This window comes from Acomys russatus, chromosome 14, assembly GCF_903995435.1.
Source record: "Acomys russatus chromosome 14, mAcoRus1.1, whole genome shotgun sequence".
Classification (NCBI taxonomy): Eukaryota; Metazoa; Chordata; class Mammalia; order Rodentia; family Muridae; genus Acomys; species Acomys russatus.
The window spans coordinates 47293946-47311912 of NC_067150.1; positions in this window are offsets into that span (position 1 = coordinate 47293946).

Here is a 17967-nt window from a genome sequence, read left to right on the forward strand (position 1 = left end):
TCCTCTCTTTAGGACCTGTTACCATGGTGACACAACAGTATGCCATCTGCCATGCTGTCAAAAGTCTGTCCTGGACTGCTAAAGCTATGAATAGGTTTTCTTTAAGAAAAAAAAAATTAATTAATATAAGACCCCAAAAGGAAAGTGGGAAAATTGAGAAAAAAGTACAGAATAGTACCCTTACTTCAAACCACATAAATAGTAATATTTTGCTAGATATTATTAGTTTACATAGGCACAAACATACTATGTGCATAATTTTGTATTCTCTCATTTTATGTTCCTAGTATTTAATTTCTTATTTTAAGTAATAGTAAAATGCGTATATCATAAAATATATCAATTGGATACTTGCCTCTCTGATGTATTCAGCTGAAGAATTTGTTCTTGAATATTTGTATAAATCCACTGGGACAAAACTTTGAGATATGTGTTACTTAACAGGAAGTTGCTCTAATATTCACAATAAAGGGAACTGAGAGGCATCATTTCCAAATCTGCCGTGCTGCGTACTTGGCCGAATATGAATCAAGCATGTCACAGTCGCTTATCTCAGAGTCTGAAGTTTTCTTCCTGATGATGTACTTGAGAGGCTGAGGCAGGAGGGTTGTGGGATTGACTACTGTGAGTCCAGCCTGTACTACACAGTGAGTCCTGTCTCAAAACCACAGTCACGAGAGGATGCGAAAGCAAAAGATGCGGCCATTACAGCTAATCTGAGCATGCAGGAGCCAGTGGGAGGCTGGACACTATACACACAGCCCAGGGACTGCAGGGAACGAAGGAGCCAGGCTGAAATATACTAGCAAAACCTGGGCCTAATGGTTGTCAACAAACTACCACTAGCTGGTTGGTGGGTGGTAGCCATGACACCAAAGGCTGCATTTCCCTCTAGGGGTTTGACTGGCAGGGCAGGGATAAATTCTCCAACTGTGGCCATATATTTATCAGTTTAACTCTCCTTCCCCAAGTTCTGGGTCCCGGTGCATCCCTTGCTCTTTCCCACCTTAGCCTTTTTTTTTTTTTTTTTTTTTGAGACAGGGTTTCTCTGTGTAGCCTTGGCTGTCCTGGACTCACTTTGTAGACCAGGCTGGCCTCGAACTCACAGAGATCCGCCTGCCTCTGCCTCCCGAGTGCTGGGATTAAGGGTATGCGCCGCCACCGCCCGGGTCCACCTTAGCCATTTTTTTTTTTTTTTTTTTTTTTTTTTTTTGGTTTTTCGAGACAGGGTTTCTCTGTGTAGCCTTGGTCATCCTGGACTCACTTTGTAGACCAGGCTGGCCTCGAACTCACAGAGATCCGCCTGCCTCTGCCTCCCGAGTGCTGGGATTAAAGGCGTGCGCCACCACGCCCGGCCACCTTAGCCATTTTTAAGTTGTACAGTTCAGTTGCATTGGGAATATTCGCACTGTGGTGTGACCCTCGGCCTTTGAGCATGAACCCCATGGACATGACTGAACACAGCACCATCTTGGAAGGCAGCACAGCTTTCCAGCTTTTGGATTCGGTCAGCGCCCTGTGATTTACTTATCCCACAGTGTGCAACCTGGGGTCACTGTCAGTTGTTACTCTGGCCAATGGTTGAATATAAAGATCTTCACTTGGGGATTACTTCCTGGGGTAGATATCTGAAAGAAACCTCTGCTTTAAAGAGTGGGTCAGTTCCTTGGTATTGGTGTGAACATCAGCTTTTAGACCTCTTAAAGCCCTCCGGCTAAGGAGGAGCCTTTTTACAGTGTCAGGGGAGATCTCAGTGAGTTGAAAGGGTACAGGCCTGTGGGGGGATGAATCAGAGTCAACAAAGGTTTATGGAAGGACTTGGAGCTGGCCAAGACTTTGTTACCTTAGGGTCAAGAGGCCAGTGGCTCCATGTGGGCCGGTGCCTGGGAAGCAACAGGGCCTTGCAGAGAGTCCAGGAGATGAACCAGGAGGCTCTGAGTATCTTAGCCTTGGCTGCTACTAGCCACCTTCCACATCTCCCTGCCCTGCCTGCTGGGAGGACCGGGGCTGGACACTCTGAACATGTCTGGAAGATGTGTGGTATGTCAGTAATCAGCAGATAGCAGCATAAGCCCGTCTTCACAGTGAGGCTCCGGAAGGCTACACAGGGATGTGATGAGCTGCTGGGAGCATAAGAGAAAAGTGACCAGTGAGGGACAAGGCTAGGTGAATGTGAGCACTTCTGTAACATTGTCTATCATTGAGTCTGAGTCATGCCACTTTAACAATGAATCAAACAAATCTAAATAGAGAACATTTGTTTCAAGTTTCATGAAGACTTTTCTGAGTCTCAGTTGCTTAAGTCACCCCGGAGGAACAGAGCAGCGCCTCTTTGTGCTAGCACGGAAGCTTCAGGAAGCTCCAAGGCACACATAGATCAGTGCTCGCTGCTCTTGGATTCCAGGAACAGCTTGGTTGGATAGTAATCTGCATGGGATGGCCTGCCTGCCCTCAATGGGTTAACACTGATTCCTGTGGGTTCAGGAGAGGTGGACTTTCTCTGCCTTTTCTCATTCTAATGGAGGAGAGGGTTACTCTTTGCAACTAAACATAGATTACATGCGTCATTTAGGAAAAAAAGAGAGAGAACATTTTAAAACGGAACCAAGTGATTCCTGCTTTCAAACCCAGAAGGTATTTTTAGGCCAAGTGTGTGGTTTAATAGCATTAACCTCTTCCACAGGCTGTGCATGAGGGCAGCCAGAGACCAAGAACTTGGCCCCACTGTGTCTGTTCTACAGGCGTACCCAGCTGTCTGTGGGTCTTAGGAGATGGCAGAGATTTGTGGCTCTGCTGGCTCTGTCTGTTTTGTTTTGTTTTGTTTTTTTGAGACAGAGTTTCTATGTGTAGCCCTGGCTGTCCTGGAACACTCTCTCTCTCTCTCTCTCTCTCTCTCTCTCTCTCTCTCTCTCTCTCTCTCTCTCTCTCTCTCCCCCCCCCCCACCCTCGCTGTGATTTATGGTGTGTGTCACCACCCAGTGGCTGTGCTTGGTTCAGCTTTTGCGTGGCCTGCCAGTTGTCCCTGACTGCAGGATCCACTCTCTGTAGAAAATGTGAGACAATTAGAGCAGCCTGAGGGAGGCTCGGGAGAGTTGGGGTAGCACAGTGCTCGCTTGGATGTGAGAGAAAGGGGAGCATTTGGGAGCTAGGAGGAGGGCAGGCCAGAGATGTGGGAAGGAGACAGGGCACAGTGGACACTGGGCAAAGCAAAGCAACTGTAGGGAGGGAAGCCCAGGCTGGACTGTGAAAGACATCTGTCCCTAGGGTGGCAGATACACTTCCTTTTCTGAGCCTTTCCTATGGTGGCAGTGGCCTCGGGCTGGACTACCCTCCCATGTCACCCGAGCTGGCTGACACCACAGAGGGAAGGAAATTAGTGGTAAGGCCAAAAATGCCTTGAATGAGCTGCCCACATACACCAAGGCTACCCTCTGTGATGGCTGTGAAGGCCACTCCCTCACAGGCTCTGTCTTTTCTGTCTTCTAGATTCCGAAGGGACCAGGCTTTCTCAGTGCTTTGCCTGGTGTCACCCTCACTTTCTGGATGAGCTTGGAGACAGTAATTTCCCTTTCTCAGCCCCACTTTGCTAATCTGTTTTGGAGCTATGAGTCACTGTCACCTACAAACTAGCTCGGAGGTAGGGGACCATTGCCGGCTCACCACAGTGAGCTGGGCCAGGATGGGTCTCCAGGAAGATTTATAACTGGATATGTGTCTCTTCAACATAAATCTTTCCAGCGTCCCTCTTTGACCATGTCCAAAATTATATTCTGCCACCAGCAAGTTGTCTTTTTGGTTTTAAATCACAAGATGACCCATGCCATCTCTTTCAATTACACTAATGGTCTCATGAAATTGCTCTTCTTCTTTTTTTTTATAATTATTTTTCAGTCAGGCATGGTGCAGGGGTAGGGAGTGGGGGTTGGAACATAACTGTAATCCAAGTACTGGGGAGGCTGAGATAGAAGAATCATGAATTCAAGACCAGCCTGGTCAACATAGCAAGATTCTGTCTCCAAAAAATATATGTTAACTGATACATAACAACTGAGTTGGGGAGATGGTTCCATTGGCAAGGAGCCTGCTGTGCAAGCATCAGAACCTGAGTTCAAATCCCCAGCACCCATGTAAAAGCCAGACAGCATGTATCTGAAACCAGTGCTGGGGAGGTGCACACAGGGGGATCCCTGAAGCTCATTGGTCAGCCAGCCTCACTGAATCGATAAGCTCCAAGTTCAGTGGGAGACCACGTCTCAAAAAATAAAAATAGAAACAAGGTGAAGAACAGCTGAAGGAGGACCCTAAAGTTGACCTCTGGCCTCCACGTACAGGAAGATGTGCAAATATAGTGAGCAAGAACACACATACTGCACACATGTACACACGCACGTGTGCGCACGCACAAGAACTGCACACATCAGTGGGGCACCGTGAAGCGGTTTGATAACATGTGTTGTGTAATCGTATCCACTTCCTTACACTCTATCACTTCTTCATCATGAAAACTTGCAAAATTGTTGTTTTCAGCTTTTTGGAACAAGCGTACAGTATTATTGAGAGCTTGGTGTTCCTAGTCCGGCTTTGAGCAGAAGAAACAGACTGGGACAGGAGAAATGGGACTAGGGCTTTGGACCTAGGTGAGGCTTGGCTACTGCTAGGGTTAGAGAACCCCTTGGGATTCTGGGAAGGGTGGCGTTTGCTGAGGCCCTGCACCCTGATCAAGAAGTGACTGAGCATATAGGCAGGCCAGCCACCAGAGTGATGGCAAGTAGCCCCAGAGATTTGCCACCAGTGTGAGGATGGAGTGTCAGCGGGGAGGGCCCAGGGTGCAGAGACAGGCATGGGAAATGGAAGCACACCAGCACGGAGACAGTAACGGTTGAGGCAGGTACCACCGTGCCATGTTCTAGAGGCCCGTGTGGCCAGAAGGAAGGACTGAGGCAGATAGAGGAGACAATGTCGGAGCTAGAGCAGGACCAGAGCTCCCAAAAGCGCCAGTACCTGGCTCCCGACCAGTTAGGTCAACTTTTCCGGGGTAGGGGTCAGGGTAGAGTTGGCCTTAAAAGTGTGACCATGCCAGAATGCCCCTGGAACACTGAGCATGAGTCCTGCTGCTGCTGGGGTGCTCGCCCGGCCTTTATCACCTGCATGGCTTCCTTGACTCACCTGAGAAGCAGTGGGGTTTGAAGGTTTGGGGTTCCCATGTGGAGTTTTTAATGGTAAATATATGTAGCATAAAATTTACCATTTTATCAGTGTTAAGTGTGTCAGAAAGTGGCATTAAACACACTCAGCTGTTTCTAGAATTGTTTGTCGTCTGTCCAGAAACTACTCCCCTTAAACAATATAATTCCCTCTCTCCCTTCCTGCTCTAAGTCCGCTTTCCAGGCCTGTGACATGATGCCCGGGGAACCAGCTTATAAAGAGGGAAGGTTTCTTTGGGCCCATGGTTTCAATTGGCTACTTGGTCCCATTGCATTAGCCTGTGGTGAAAGCAGAACCATCACTGGAGCAAAGCTGTTCACCTTATGGCAACCAGGAAGGAAAGGGGGAGGCGGGGCTGTGGGAGAGTGGTGTGGGGAAAGAGGAAGACAGGAGGGAAAAAGGAAGTGGAAGCAGAGGACAGAGAAGGGGGGTAAGCTGGTCCCAGTACCTTCCTCAAGAGCAGGCCCCTAATGCCGTAACTTCCTTTCATGAGGATTTACCGCCTAAAGGCTCTGCCACCTTCCCGTAGTGCCACAGGCTGGCAGCCAGGCCCTGACATGAAGGGCTTTGACGGATATCTTCTCCTCATTCCTTTTCATCTCTGTTCCACCTGGGTGAGCACCAGGGAGGGGGGAGGCCCTCTGGGGCTTGACCCTAAGGCCTTGCATGTGCAAAGTAGGTCTCTCACAGCTCCATCCCTACCTCTTGCTCCATTCATTTGTTGGTTTCGGTTGGTTGTGTTTGTTGGTTTGAGACAGGGCCTTTCTATATACCCCAGGCAGCCCTTGACCTCTGCTGTACTGCCTCTGGAGCGATGCAGTTGTAGCTGTGGGACCAGCCCCAGCTCTCCTGTCTGCCTCTGTGAATTTCACTAGTCTAGGTACCCACATCCAAACAAGCAGAGCCCCACCATGTTTTTTTCTCCTTCGTCTGGTTTAATAGGCTTGACGTGGTGTCTTTGAGGCTTGTTCATGCTGTTGGGAATTGTTTCTTCTTGAATGGCACAATTGCATGGCATCATAGTGAAGGAAATAGGTCTGGGGTCTCAGAAAATGACTACGTGGTCCAAAGCAGTTTGGTAAAGCAGAAGATCTTTTGCCGGAGTTGAACAGACAAGCTCACCCACAGTGTGTCCTGCTGGGTTTTTATTCCTAACGCAAAGGGGTCCTGTGCCTCAGGCTGAGTGGTCCCAGCTGAGGCTTGCACTCTTAACAACACTGGCTGGTTGAGAACAAAGCAGCTATACGCAGAAAGATCAACTTTGAGCACATATTTTGATTTCGTGAAGTGCCGGCCTTGGAGGAATTTGAAATTCTGCCAAGTGGCTTCTTTTGAAAAATATTTTTTCATGGAATTTTGTCTTATTTGACTATTTGATAGAAAAGACAGCACAATCTCTTTATAATTCAGACAGAGAGTGAGGGAGCACATGCCTGGCCTGCATAATCCTCCATCAGTGGACACTAGCTGTGTCTTCTTTTTGGCTGTCAAAGGAGCTAGAATTTGGGTTTTCTGGATCACATGGCAATGCCATGTTTAACTTCCATGCCAGTGTTGTGGACAAACTCAGGGCCTTGTACATGCTAGGTAAGTGCCCTACCCCAAACTCTACCCCCAGCCCACCAGCATCAACGTTCTAACCACCTGGTTTCCATACCGACCCACCCATTTTATATTCCCCTCAGCAAAAGGGAAGAGTTAGGATTTGTCTACCTCTTTGCTGAGGCTTGTTACTTCCTTTCTTTCTTCATTTTGAGTCACCGCAATCCTAGTATGCATGAAGTGGTGTTACATTGTGGTTTGATTTGCATTCCCTGATGGCAAATGATGGAGGACTTTTCTGGGGCTAGTTGGTCACTGGTACATCTTCAGAGAAACGTCTACTCAAGACCTCTGCTCCTGTTTGAATCGTGTCATTCATCTTGTTGTTGTTGAGTCTTTCTGTATTCTAGGTGCGCATTCTTTAACAGCTATGTGAGTTCTCAGATCTTTTATTCTCTTTTGTAAGTTGTCTTTTTACTCTCTTGATGTTGACCTTTGATGCACGAACATTTGCTCATTTTATTCAAGTCCAGCTTACCTATTTTCTTTGTTGTTTTGTTTTGTCATATCATATTAGGATGACACTGGCAAAAAAAAAAATTCAATGTCAGGAGGCTTTCCTCTTAGATTTTCTTTTCAGATTTGTATAGCTTTAGATCTTATGTTTGTGTCACGACACATTTTGCATTGATTTTTGCACATGGTATGAAGTAAGGGTCTGAGTTCATTTTTTTTTTTTTTTAATGTGCACATCTAGCTTTCCCAGCACCATTTGTGAAAAAGTTTGTCATTTTCCAATTGAATATTCTTGGAACTCATGCAAAATCAATTGACCAGGGGCTGGAGAGATGGCTCAGTGGTAAGGGCATTTTCTCTTCCTCTGGAGGATCTGAGTTCAGATCCAGACACCCATAACAGGTAGTTCACAAAAAACACCTTTAACTCTAGCTCCAAGGAACCTTGTACTCTCTTCTGTCCTCTGAGGGGACCTTCACACATGAGAGATACACTCAAACATACATAAAAATAATAAATGAATGAATGAATGTTTCAAAATCAATTGGTCATAAGTGTGAGGTTTTATTTCTGGGCTCTTAAAAATGTTTTAATGTATATGGGTGCCCTACCTTCATGTATGACTGTGTATCACTGTGTATACACAGGACTACTGCCTGCAGAGGCCAGGAGAGGCCATTGGATCCCCTAGAATTGGAGTTACAGATGGTTGTGAGCTACCATGCTGGGCATCAAAACCAGGTCTTCAAAGGAACAGCTGACCAATCTCTCTAGCCCCTATTTCTGGGATCTTTAGTGTATTCCACTGTTCTATGAGTCTGCTTTGGGCCAGTACCATGGTTTGTTGTTGTTTTTGTTGTTGTTGTTGTTGTTTTGTTTTGTTTTACTATAGCTCTATAGTAAAGCTTGGAATGAAGAAATATAAAACTTCAACCAGGTACAGTGGCACGTGCCTGTAATCCCAGTACTCATGAGGCAGAAGCAGGTGGATCGCTGTGAGTTGGAGGCCAGCCTGGTCTCCAAAGTGAGTCCAGGACATCCAAGGCTACACAGAGAAACCCTGTCTAAAAAAACCAACCAACCAACCAACCAAAAGAAATCAAAAAAGGCTTCAAACTTTGTTCTTTTTCAAGATAGTTTTGGCTGGCTGGGTCTTTAGCTGGGTGATTTTGTTCTTATTTAATAGGTAGGGAAACTGAGGTCGGCCTTCCTTTGGTTACATTCTCTGGCCTGGCTGCCCACTCATGACCAGCTCCGCTGCCTCCCCATCCTGGGTGTACTAGGAAGACCCCTAAAATGGTTGGTTCTTCTTGGTGGTGACTTACCTGTCTCTTTGTCAGGCTCCTAATTCCCATCCCCCCTTCAGGCTCCACAGGTTCTCAACATCCCTCAAGAAGGGTCTGGGCTAGGCAGTCCAGGCTACTGCCTCCTCTGTGGAACATGGTAGGCCCTGCGGGGAGTCAATGCTACTGTGACCTCTGCCTGCCTGACCTGCTGTGAAAATGTGGCCCTTCTGGCCTTTGCTTTAAGGACCACAGGCTCAGAAGCAAATACTGCTCCTTTCTTGTGTCTTCTCGACACCTGTCCTTGCACCAGCTCAGGCCCTGTTCCCCAGGCAGAGGATAGGAAGGCTCAGAAGGCCAGCTGAGAGCTGCTCAAGCAAGCAAGGCTGGAGGTGGCCAGCAGGGGTGAGGTGAGGCAGGGGTAAGGTCATCAGGGGTGAGGTGAGCAGGAGTGAGGTGAGGCAGGAGTGAAGTGAGGCAGGGGTGAGGTGAGCAGGGGATCTCCAAGAAGTATAGACCATGCCCCTGGAGCTGCATAAGAACTGAATCAAGAGAGATGGGGGAGTCTATACAACCCAGCGTGGCATGAAGGGAGGTGCTGCAGCGGAAGTGCCTATGATGACTCTCACTTTGATACAGGGAAAGAGTGGAAACTGACCCTGGAGAAAAATACCTGAGTGTGGTTCAGGCAGGATTTTCCACCAGCCTGTGGGGCGTTTCACTCCAGCCTTAAGATAGTTGCCAGCTCTAGAGGAAGGAGTTCATAAACACAGACTGAGATGAAACGTGTATGCGTGTGTGTGTGTATGTGTGTGTGTTTGTGTTTTAGATAGGGAGCTGATGGCTCACTGTCTAGACTGAGCTGGCTCGTTAGCAAGCTACTGGGATTCGCCAATCTCTGATTCTCCAGTACTCAGATTAGAAGCGCACTTTCCCAGCTGAGCCATCTCCTAGCCTGAGAAGGATCTGTCATATAATTACTGTCCAGGGGCCCTCAGCCTGCCCAGCTTCCTGGGGCCCAGAGGAAGGAAGCACTTGCCTTTTAGAGACAAATTTTCCCAGGATGTGGCTCTATCTAAGTGTTCACTGGCTGTGTTCGGCAGGGCAAAGCAATGTCCCGGTTCTGACATGGAGCCCTTTTCTTAGAGGGGCCCCTCTTTTTTTCTCTCACTCTGACATTAGACCCCAAGAACTTACCTACTACGGCCACGAGTGGCCCTATGAGCCCTCCAACTTTTTGCACCTTTGGTTTCTTATCTAGAAAGGATGTGGTATAAATCACCTTCTGTGGAAGAAGGTTGAAACTGAGAGGCACGCAAACCTTAAGGACAGGGTGTCTCATGCACACTTGCTGAAGTGCCAAGCCTGGTTAGCACTGAGCCTTGGGAGAGTTCAGCTACAACAGGGATCCAGACCCTACTAAGGCTGCAGGAGAGCCTGAAAGGCTTTCTGCAGAGGGAGTGTGACAGGAGCGGACTCCCCTGCAAGTCCAGTAGCTCAGCCCAGCACTCACTGCAGTTCACAGCCACAGGGCAGGATATCCCCCGCCAGCCTTGCAGAGCACGAGGTATAAGTATTCACCCAATTTCCAGATGGAAAAATTGAGACCCAGATAAATATCACAGTGAGGCTCCAACCCTGGTTCTCCTTTTCAATTTCCTTCTTGGTTGTCTTTAGTCAATATGTGCTAACCACAACAGGCACCGTTTCCCAGAAGCTTGCTGAGTGTCCAGGCTTCCTTATGAGTCATTTCATTGAGTTCTGAGAGCCCCTGGAAGAGATGGTGTTTACCCTACTTTCCACAGGCAGTGGTCTCAGCACAAGGGTTAAGTGACTGGCAGGACTGATCAGGCCCAGAACCCAACGCTCAGCTCTTCTGTGTCTATTGCTGGAACTCCCTTTTCGGCCAGTACTCTTCCTGAGACATCCTCTGGCAGGAAAGAGTAGGGGCTATGAGGCCTCGGGGTGGCATTTTCAGGACAATGTCTGAACCTTTGGTCCCTGGTTTCAGGTGTAGGAGTCCTTCACGGGCTGCAGGAAGGACACCAGCACGACGCCAGCAGTGTCTGTCCTTCCCTTGCAGACAGCCTGCAACTCTTCAGTTTGCTGTAGGGGGTCAGCGTCTTCTCCTGGTCTCACGGTCAGGGGTGGCATCATTTCCCGCCTCTCCTCAATTCACTTACCCTCAACCAAGGCCTCTGCCTCCTACCCTGCTCTCTGCCAGACCCTGGTGAGCCCTGGAATAACTGCTGAATCAGCATGGCAGGGGCGGCACGGATGGTACGTCATTAGCCTGTCGGATCCACTATCCTGTGATGGAGGCAGCCATCGCGTAGCGCTGGCCTTTCAGGTTCTATGAGGACCAGAGGCATCCTGTAGCAAGAGCACCGGGCTCAAGCTGGTCTGTATCCCACCAGATCCCACCTGCCACTGGCTTCCTTCTTCTGAATCTGCAGTCTGCCTCTTTCTTTGTGTTCCCCAGAATTATTTGATCCCTCAGTTTGCCTAACAGGACTCTGCCCTGGCCAGCTGTGTACCACGTCTTTAGATTCTCTCTCTCTGTCCCCTCCCCCCCCTTCCCTCCACCTCCTTTTCCTCTTCCTCCTTCTTCCTGGCACTGCTGGCTGATGACTTGAAAGTGGACATAAGAGCTACAAAGTTCTCCATCCAAAAGGTTCATTTCCATCTTGGCCTCTGCCTGCAAGGTGTTCTTCCTCCCCCCACATCCCTGCCCCCATCCCTGCCCCCCCCCATTCCCACCCCCACCTCCCACCCTGCCGCATCCCAGCCCCCTTCTGCATTTCTAACGTCTCAGTTTCATGAACTAGGAGACAGAAGTGGAGTTTGAGTTGAGCCTTTAGACAAGGCAGCATCTCAGAACAGGGCCTCTCAAGGACCATGTAGGGTACTTTCCTTCTCCTCACAACTGAGACCCATTTGGTTTTATTTTGTTTGGTTTGAGACAGGGTCTCACTGTGTAGCCGTGGCAGTCCTAGAACTTGCTATGTAAGCCAGGCTGACCTTGAGTGCAAGAGATCTGTCTGTTTCTGCTCCTCAAATGTTAGAACTGAAGGTATATATCACCATGCCTAGCCGCTGAGGCCCATTTAAAAGCATAAAGCTTGTCAGCCAGCTAGACCTTATTCAAAAGCAGCTGTGCTCTCCCAACAGAGGGTAGCCTCTTTCACACCCACTTCCCACACCCATGCCCTGTGCTCAGTGTGACCAAGTTCATGAGCAGCAGGCCCACTTCCACACTCTTCCACACTTACACTGGCTCCTCAGGTAGTTCCTGGAAAGGCCTGACAAGTCACAGTGTTCTCTCTCTGTCAGGCTCCCAGAAGCTGGAGGGCAGCCATCAGCCACAGCCCTGTGGCTCCACTGTAGTTTGGAGCCCAGTGTGGACCCACACATCCCCAAATCCTGGCAGTTATCAATGCAGGGGAAGGGCTTGTAAGGACAGAAGAGACCATCAGACCAAAACTTGCTGGGAGGTTCTGGAAGGTGGGAGGTTAAGTTCTGGTTAACCCAGCTGGACACAGAACAACTCTCTCCTCAAAGGGAGGAAGAGTTTATTCTTTTGTTTGTTTTTTTTGTTTTTTTGAGACAGGGTTTCTCTGTGTAGCCTTGGCTGTCCTGGACTTGCTTTGTAGACCAGGCTGGCCTCGAACTCACAGAGATCCACCTGCCTCTGCCTCCAGAGTGCTGGGATTAAAAACAAGCGTCATCATGCCTGGCTAAGAGTTTATTCTTAAGCCAAATATGAATGACTATGGCCCCAGGACAAGTTGCCTCCAAAAGATATGGTCCATGTGGAAATGTTTTATACCTCAAATAGTGCATGTGCACGCGCGCGCGCGCGCGCACACACACACACACACACACACACACACACACACTATTAGTTGCAGAACAAAGACTCATAAATCAAGGCATTTACTAAATGCATTGGTGGTGATACAAGTAGGTGAGTCACAGAAAAGAAGGGACACTGACATAGTTTTATATACTATCTGACGGCATTCTTAGCTTTGGAATTGCTGGAAGCTAGTGGCCTGCCAGGAGTACTCTTTAAAGGCTTTGATAATCACAAGGTTACTAGGTCAGACACTGGGGTGGGCAGTGAATGGCTTTCGGAGGAACTGAACGTAGCCCAGAATGGCTTGACTTTGCTCTGCAACATTTTACCTCTCCATCATCGTTAAGTTACTGCTCTTGGCCTTAGAGATCCTCCAGTGGAGGTGTGGCCTTTCTTTTTGTTTGGCAACTTCAGTGTATGCTCATCTGCCCACGTGGATGTGCCCTGTTCTCTAAAAAGTAAGTCTGCCTTTGCTTACTGACCCTTTTTCTCCAACTCCTAGTCTGAAACATCTCAGAAGAGCTGCAAAGCGCCTCCCTCTTCCCAAGACATGTGTCTGTCTGGACATGGTCCTTCTGGCCCCCCGGGGCCAAAGGCACCTGGACACAAAAGCTCTAGATGAGCAAGACGACCCGAGTCCTCGCTGGGCAGCCCCTGACCTGCACACACATCACACATCGCCAGCAATGGGCCACTCTCCACCTATGTTCGCACTGCATTATTTCCAGGACTGCTTGGCTCTTGGCTCTCCTTGTCTCTGCCTCGGTGACTCGAGGACAGGGCATCTGGAAATGCCAATCACTGATGCTCCTTCTGTCCCTGATGGCCCCACAAAATCTGTCAGTTGGACAACATTCCCCAGACCTTGAGTTTATGAACCTCCCCTACCTCCCCCGACCCCACACCAGACTCTCTAGGCTAGCGTTGGCACACTCATGAAAGCTTCTGGCCAACTCTTGTCCATCAATCCTCCTGTCAGACCATCCAAGTCAGAGTTGATTATTTGAGCCTTTAACCTTCCTTAATTAACCAACCACTAAATATGGAGGTGAGTCCCATCTCAGGGTAACTACTGGGGCAGCAATGGAAAATTCTTGCTTACTACCCATTGGCTTATTCTTCCTATGTGTACAGTGGTTCACAAGATCAGTCCCTGTGTCAGAAACACAGGGACAGCCTGGCTAGGCTGGTTACGGGTGGTGAGTAATGACTCATTAAATCCACAAGCAAGTGGGCTGGGCCCCTCCTGGGGCCCCAGCAGCAGTCACAGAGCTACGTCTTCTGGAGAGGTCCCTTAGGTGTTTCCCTGGCCCGCCATTGGGTGTAGGGTTGAGCACAGACGCTGGGTACCGGGTCCTGCAAGGAGCCAAGTAGTGCACTCTCCACCTTCATCTCCAGGGCATTGGTTTGGCTGTGTCAGGTTCCCCAGTGGCCTTTGTGGCTGGTTTCTGAGACCACAGGAGACGAGCAACAGCAAAACAGCTGCTAGTGACAGAGCAATGGCAGGCACAGTGGCTGCAGAGTCCCTGCTGTCATTTGACTGAGGGAGGAGAGAGAAGGCAGGAGGAGGAGGCAGGTGGATCTCTGTGAGTTCCAGGACAGCTGGGGACAGATACACAGAGAAACCTCATCTCAAAAAGCAAACCAACAAACAAAAACCCATGAGACACTAGAAAGCGTTTTGCTTGTAGGTAGGGTGCAATGGGAAACCTTTTGTTTTGTTTTGTTGTTTTTGTTTTTTTGAGACAGGGTTTCACTATGTAGCCTTGGCTGGCCTGGAACTCACTCTGTAGCCCAGGCTGGCCTCGAAATCACAGAGATCCGAGTGCTGGGATTAAAGGCGTGCTCCACCACCACCCAGACTGGGAAACTTAATGGTTTTTTGTTGTTGTTGTTTTGGTTTTAGTTTTTTGGGTTTTTTGTTTTGTTTTGTTTGACTTGCAGATCTCATCCTCCCAACACTTGGGCACCCCTGCGGCCTCTCTAACCATGTTCAAATAAGAGTCAGGTGGGTCCAGCATACTATTCAACACTTCCTGTCTCATGAAGAGCGCCTGCTCTCCCAGCTTTGCACAAGGAGCTAGCTGCTGGTGGCAGATGGGACAGCGCTAAGGAGCTGTCCCTCACTGCTGCCCAGTCAGCGGCCTCTGCTGCCTCCACGGACAGGATGCACAGCAGTGGCTCTGAGGGAGTCTTATTTCCCGCCTGCTGTTGTAACTGATGATGATGCCCCAGCTGGCAGGTGCCACAGCACAGCCCTTGCCTCCTGGTCGCCTCTGCAGGTTCTCTGCCTTCCTCACACCCCCTCTGGATACCCATTGCTTGTTTCCTACAGCTGCCACTGCCGATCACCCTATTCTGTCCCAGCTATTTGTGCCATGGTGCTGCTCTGGGTGGCAAGGAGCACCTCTTCCTGTTAGGAAGTCCTCCTGGACAGTTAGGCCCCCACTTGGTTCTCGGGTGAAATTTAGATCCCCTGTAACTAGAGCTACAGATGGTTGTGAGCTGCCATGCGGGTGCTGGGAATCAAACCCAAGCCCTCTGGAAGAACAGCTAGTGCTCTTTACTACTGGCCCATCTCTCCAGACCCCCCAAGTAAAATCTTAAAGCAATTCCTGCGGACCACTCGCACCCCAGGCTCCATCTGTCTCTCCACTCTATAAGCAGCCACAGCCATACCCTGTCCTGAATTGCTAGGGAAGATGAAACCGCTCTTCCACATGATGCTGAGCTTCGATTCACGAGAGCACCCTGCCGAAAAGCTGCTGAAAGTCACTCCCTCTGTGTCCCCTCCACAGTCTGGAGGTGGAGCCCGAGGTGAGTGACCTCAGCTCAGTTGCCCAGCTTTATTCTTGCCACATAAAAACTAAAGCCAAAACCCAGGCCTCCCCCAAAGGCTCGAAGTTCATTTGTCTCCCAAATTCTCTGTTCTGGAATTCTATTCAAGAGAACCTCTGAAAATGGCTCTCCCCTGCTTCAAGTGTATCTGGGATAGGAGAAAGGCAGGATGACTCATTTTCCCCAGCCAGGCCACAGGGCCATGGAAGAGTCTCTCTGCTGGAGGAGGGTGGGCTAGCTGGCAAGGGAGGCATAGGAAGCCTTGACCAGCCATTATGTGAAGTCCTGAGTATGAGGCCTGGTAGAGAGACGGAGTAACGGAGGCTTAGGACCAGACTCCTAGTCTGGGCCGTGTGATTTCATGTCTTTCAGGTCACGCAACCTGTCCGGGTCCCATTTTCCTTATCTGCAAATGGAGGTGGGGTCATATTCTGGACCCCAGGGCCTGCCTCAGGACTAGCACTGGTCTGTGTTTGCTATTCTCACATGGCCAGCCTAGTCATGAGCTTCTCAGATCAACTGGGTAGCGAGAACTGTGAGGCTGTTTCCACTCGGAAGGAAGTGGAGGCTGGGAACAGCCAGGACCGTGGGGTGCATGTGTGTGTGGGGTGAACCACATCTAGTGTGTGGAGCTCCTCCCTGCCTCCTGAGCAGGATTAGGACCGGTACTGACCTCCAGCACACTGAGTGGGTCTAGCCTATAGAAAAGCCTCTTGCCCAAACATCCTGGGTGAAGAAAGCAGGCACAAGAAGCGGAAGTAGCTTGCTCAGGAGGCCTGGTCAATGTGGCCAACCCCCATAAGCCACCAAGAGTGATGGCCGGGAAAAGGAGGAAGTGGTAGTGTGGGGATGGAGGCTGCTTCTCCACCCAATCAGTAGGCCACTGTAGGGTCTGACAGCTCAGAGGCTTGACAGGGCACACTCCGGAGGAGTCAGCTGACCACATCTGCATAGCAAGGCACCTGGGCTGCTTCTGTATCCCTCAAGGCTAAGGCAGGAGGATGTATCTTCCTGGGCCCATCCTCCTGGAGAGCTGGATTGGTCCCCTGGGCCTTAGAGTGCCACATACTACGTGGCAAAGCTGACCCAACACCTGCTCAGTGGGCCTTCCAACAGAAGGGACTGTGTCTACTAAGCACCCAGGGCCCTGGCCTGGCATGAAGTTTTTCCCAGGCCACCAGGCTGGGTGTGGCTTCCAGCTAGTTTTTGGTGCCACTTTCTCTAGGCAGGGTTGCTCTGACCAGACTGGCACACCTGTGAGTCCACGACACCTGGATTAAATCCTCAACAACAGCCTTGTTTTGAGGTGGAGACAACTTGAGTGATGATTTTTCAAAGATACCTTTCGTTTTGACTTGGGTTCTGGGGCATTGGTTTGCTTATATTTTGTTGTAGTTTGTTTCGGTTTTTTTTGAGGCAGGATCTCACTTCACAGTCCAGGCTAGACTTGACCTCATGTTCCTCTTACCTCAGTCTCCCAAGTGCTGGGGTAGGCATTGTGTTGTCATGTGCAGCCTCAAAAGACATGGCATGTGGATACATGAGAGAGAGAAACAGACAGACAGAGACAGAGAGAGAGAAGAGATTGATTTCAGGTGTCTTTCCTCTAGAGCCATTCACTGCACTTCCTGAGGCAGCTTTCTTTCTGGAACTTGGAGCCCACTAGTTTGGCTAGGCTGGCTGGCCAGTAAGGCCCAGGGATCTGCCTGTCTCTGCCTCCCTCAGCCAGGGCTACAGATGCATGCCACTGTGGCCAGCTTTTATGTTTGCTGGAGATCAAAGTCATGTCTTCAGGCTTGCATAGCAAGCTTTATCAGATAAACCATCTCTCTAACACAAAAGCTGCCTTTCTCCACACCATGTACCTCCTGCATGAGGTTTTGATTTGAGTCACACCAAAAATTATCTTTTTTAAGTTAATTTTTTTTTTTTTTTTTTTTAATGCTTAAACATGAAACCATTCCTGGGCTAACTAGCTCAGTGGTCTCAGTCTCCTGGGGCCCAGCGAGGCTGGGATACTCCAAGTTCTGTTGAGTTGCCGTGGGCCCTCATTGTCCTCCGTCCTTTGCTGGTTCTCAGTGTTTTCATCAGGGCAAAGGTTTTCAGAATGATCTGCAATAGTGTGTGGTAGATCCTCACAAACCGAGAGCTTGCCACTGCCAGGCTGTCCCCCACTGCCCAGTATCCCAGCCACTGAAACCTTTTAAGAGTAAATGCAAAAGGGAGACAGACTGGGCCCCAAGTCTCAGATCCACTTGCCCCAGGATGGGACTGTTTATGGGTCATGAAGTAGATTGGCCCATAGTATGGGGAACGGTGACTGGAAGCAAAGTCGTCTGCGGTCTGCACGTGTGCAAAACGCACAGTTCTTCATGGCCGGAAAGCGGGGGCATTGGCTTGTCTGAGGGGAACTTGAGCTTCTCGGGGTAAAAACGTCACTCAGATGACACTTAGGGAGACTCACGTGAAGAACGGTGGTTTTATACAGAAATGGCTGTCGAGTTCCTGAATAGCAGCCTAGACAAACGTAATTTTCATGCCTCACCCATTAATGGTTTCAGTATAGGGAAGCTAGTGGGGGGCCGATAACATACAGCTCACTGTATGACATTCAGAATTGGGGATTTCTTTTCTTGCTTTTTAGAAAAATTATTTATTTATTTATTGTTTGTTTGTTTTGAGACAGGGTTTCTCTGTGTAGCCTTGGCTGTCCTGGACTTGCTT